The sequence below is a fragment of the Eurosta solidaginis genome, chromosome 2 (assembly GCF_040869045.1).
Source record: "Eurosta solidaginis isolate ZX-2024a chromosome 2, ASM4086904v1, whole genome shotgun sequence".
Lineage (NCBI taxonomy): Eukaryota > Metazoa > Arthropoda > Insecta > Diptera > Tephritidae > Eurosta > Eurosta solidaginis.
This window is the reverse complement of record NC_090320.1, coordinates 292,135,459-292,139,853: the sequence shown is the minus strand read 5'-3', so window position 1 is coordinate 292,139,853 and position 4,395 is coordinate 292,135,459. Positions and strand designations below refer to the sequence as shown.

At 36.2% G+C, this 4,395-nt stretch overlaps 1 pseudogene; it reads left to right on the top strand.

Annotated features, from left to right (window-relative positions):
* The first annotated feature begins 211 nt into the window (after window positions 1–211).
* LOC137242858 (myrosinase 1-like) lies at window positions 212–4,050 on the top strand (annotated as a pseudogene).
* The last annotated feature ends 345 nt before the right edge of the window (window positions 4,051–4,395 follow it).

The following is a 4,395-nucleotide window of genomic DNA, read 5'->3' as shown; positions in this document are numbered from 1 at the left end:
TAAGATTTTTAATACGATCTAATATGCACTGCAGAGTAACGTTGATTTGGTTTGTCTTAGCAGCCAATCTTCATTATTGATTAGATTACAAAACATTAACACATTTCACTCATAAAAACGATTTGCCAAAATTATGTACATAAACAGTCAGGCGTTACTTTCTGGTAATAAACTATGTCAAGATGCAAAACTATAAATAAGAAATGAAACGAATCGTTAAGTTTCAAACGATCGCCACTGTTGGATAAAGTTAGTACTTTTTTCTTTAGTTAGCTTAAAATGAAGTTTGACTTCGTGTTTTTACTCAGGTAAATTACATATTTTAAACTTGAATTAGAAAAAAAAACTTTCATTTTGAATTGTACAAAAATTGCAGTATATTACTGATTGGCGCAACATTGGCCGTAAACAAATGTCAGCTGGCGCATAAGGGCGGCAGTACTGAATTTCCAGCTGATTTTTCTTTTGGCGTTTCAACGGCTGCTTATCAAATCGAAGGGGCTTGGAATGTCGATGGTAAAGCACAATCTATTTGGGATAATTACACACATACATATCCTGAAAATATTCTTGATTGGTCGAATGGAAATAACTCAACTGAATCTTACTATCGTTTCGAACAGGATTTAGATGCATTGAAGAAGCTTAAGGTGCATGCAAAGACCCTAACTAAAAATAATAACATATTATTATTACGTTTTGTTAAAAAGTTTTCAAAGAATCTGTGCAACCATGGGCGTCCGTGAATTGGCAAGAGAACAGACTTACTACAAAAAAATGCATGAATATTGTACAAGATTTCTTTTATACTTCAATATTTTTTAGGTAAACTTTTATCGTTTTTCCATCTCATGGGCAAGAGTTCTTCCCCGCGTAACTACGGTATACAAAAACGAGAAAGGCATTGCTTACTACAACAAATTAATAAATTTGTTACTACAAAATAATATCACACCAATGGTGACAATGCTCCATTATGATGTTTTATGATCAAGAGCTTGAGCAATACAATGGAGTTCTGAATAGCAGTTTTATTGATTATTTCACATCTTATGCCGATTTTCTTTTTGAAACTTTTGGTGATCGTGTAAAACTGTGGGTCACACATAACGAACCATTCATATTTTGTAATAGAGGCTATGGTACTGCCTATTTTCCGCCATTAGTACATAGCCCTGGTGTTGGCGAATATAAATGTATGGATCACCTATTAAAATCACATGCCCAAGCTTATCGCTTATACCAACAAAAATATTTCCGCAGTCAATATGGCAAAGTTGGTATAAGTCTAAGTGGTCGATTTTTCTTAAAAAAATATAGTAATACGCCGGATGAAGCCATTGAGCGCGCTATGCAATATGAAGTAAGTAATGGTTAAACAAATTTAAAATGAAAACTAGTTGAGTAGTTATTTTCATTTTGAAGTTAGGTGTGTTGGCCGAACCCATATATGGTAAAACCGGAAATTATCCAGCTGTCATGTTATCTGATATTGGCAACAATAGTTTGAAGGAAGGATTGTCTGAATCACGCTTACCAGCTTTAAGTGAAAAATGGTCGAAAGTGATAAAAGGTTCTGCAGACTTTTTGGGTCTTAATTACTATGAATCAGCTTATGCAGATATGGCTACTAGGCCCCAAGGTAATGTTCCGTCCAAAGACTATGACTGCAATGTAATTTTCTCAAGAGATGAGTATTGGAAGCATTCCAAATCAATCTGGCTTTATTGTGTGCCAGAGGGATTTGAAGGACTATTGAAGTACGTATGAATTTATTGAACCATCTTTTAAGATTGTGTTGTTATTTCAAGCAATATTTTCTTCTTAGATGGATTCGTGATAGATATAACAACGTTGAAGTATTCATAACAGAAAATGGCTGGTCCAACGATGGCCAATTGGATGACTCAGAACGTATTGAGTACCTTAAAGTAAGTAAAATGAATATGGTAAATACCAATGCAGTTACGAAGTTGGTCGCACTTTTATTTAGATATACTGTGCTTGACCTTTCAGCCTCTTACTGTATGCGGAGGCTGTACATGTATCTAAGCACCTATGCAGGCTCTTTACTCCATCCAATGAGGAATTTAAGAGTTACGCCTAGGTGGAAATGTTTCGACTTTGCCAGAACGAGGCATTCTGCGTTTCATCCTCCAGCTCAAAATAGGCGACATTTTTTTTTTATTAAATAGATGTAACTTACATAGGTTATATCGGATCCCATATAGTGCCCACTGTGAGTTCGAAGATCTTAATTAATGTTTAGATTAATGAGTTTGGCTATTACTTTGGTTGCTGTGAGTATACAAAATTTGGGCAGTGCAGCTAGTGTAGTCGGAACTGCTTTGTTCCACAGTTGCATATGGTTTCCCTAGTGTTTGCTTTCGTGAGTCCACAGAAGGGGTCTGGACCATTGAATGCTGCTTGGCTAGGTAATATTACCATTCATTATCTTCATGTCCCTGATGCTCGGGAACTCATCTTTACAAAGCCTTGCTTTTAGCTCCCAGATCTTTTAGGACTTCAATACATTCCTCCATAAGCCTAGAAGTATTTATGTAAGACTGCAAGGTACGCTCGACTGTCTGACATAATGAGGATACTCCGAGGATTACCCTCTCAGTAGAAATTCTCTTCCGTAAACTCCTATTGGTTCAGAGTTTTGACCACAGTGGATACCTCATAGTTCCGTGAGATGCTTAACAAGGTTCTCTCCAGATAGCTCTCTTAGATCTGCTAAGTTCTAAGTATCATGTTAGAGCTATTCTTGCTCCATTAAACTTCCTAACTTTTCATGCCAGCTGTCAAAGCTTTTTGCTCTATCAAGGCACATCAAGTTGCATACGTATCTTTCCTCTGCGGCAACTCCCATTGAAAGTATTTAATATGTGAATGGAACTACTCAGCATCCATTTTAAGCTCCTTTGCCGTGGATATGGGTCGATGTGAGCTAATTTCGGCTTTTTCAATGTTGAAAGAGTTCCCCAAGTGGTGCCAATCCTCTACAGATCCACCATATTCGATCTAAGAAAGCATGGGGCACCTTATACGTGGTATGTTTCTTTGTCACGTATGGTAGATCTTGGGATAAATAATAGAATCTGCTCTATGAGAAATAGATAGAAGCCGAACGAAGAAGGGAAATCATGTTATAGGGGGGAGGGAAAGTGTTGCCTCCCGAATTTCCCGCCAAGCGTTACCGTTGCATGGAGAAACTTAAGCCGCGATGAGGCACCCATAAATTTTAAAACAAAAGGCTAAAATTTTTACAGACTATCGCTCTGGATGTCCTGCACAATATTTTCACAAATGAAAAATAAATAAATACTTCGGAATATTTACCTCCGAAGAGATTTATGCCGAGATTCTCTCTCACAAAACCAAAAGAAAAAAGTCCTTGTGCGTTGACTTTGGTCTATTAAGAGCCAGAATATTCAATGTGCATGACTTTAAATCCTAGTCTCTGCTAATTTCCCTCGTCTGTAGTGAAATCGAAATAGTTCTGGTCTTGTCTGGTTTGCCATGTTGACATTTCCACAAATATTTGATTAAAAAAAAATATTTAGCATATTTAAGTTGGACTAATTTGCACTATTTAATAACGAACACGCATTTTGATTTGTTGGTGTAAAAATAATTAAACATTTTTTTTTGATATTTGCAGGCCCACTTACAAGCAATATTGAATGCAATCAACGATGGCTGTAATGTAACACACTACACATTTTGGAGTTTGACCGATAATTTTGAATGGAATTTGGGATATACGTAAGTGTATTAGAGAAAGGGATACTAAATTTATAATTTAAGATAGTTAAATTTTTTACAGAGAAAAGTTTGGACTCTTTTATGTGAACCTGTCAAGTGTGGACAAAAAACGCGTCATTAAAGATTCTGCTAAGTATTTCACAAAAGTGATTGAAAGTCGGAGGATAATGGTATCGAGTGGAGGACTTTCATGTCTTAAATTAGACGACAGTTACCTCGTTTTAGTCTTAATGAGCCTCTGTATTTTTAAAAAATTTTTATGGCATTAAAAAAATTTCCAGTTTCATATGAATAACAAACGTTTTCTTTTTGTCCTAAGTTACCGCTGGTATACATATTTATACCTTTCATGAAAATGAAATGGTATATTAATTTCGTCACCAAACCGAAAATTGTAAGTCCTTAAAGGAAAATAGATAGACCCACCATTAAGTATACCGAAATAATCAGGTTGAAGAGCTGAGTTGATTTAGCCATGTCCGTCTGTCCGTCTGTCCGTCTGTCTGTTTGTATGCAAACTAGTCCCTCAATTTTTGAGATATCTTGATAAAATTTGGTGAGCGGGTGTATTTGGGTGTCCGATTAGACATCGGAACCGGCCGGATCGGACCTCTATAGCATATA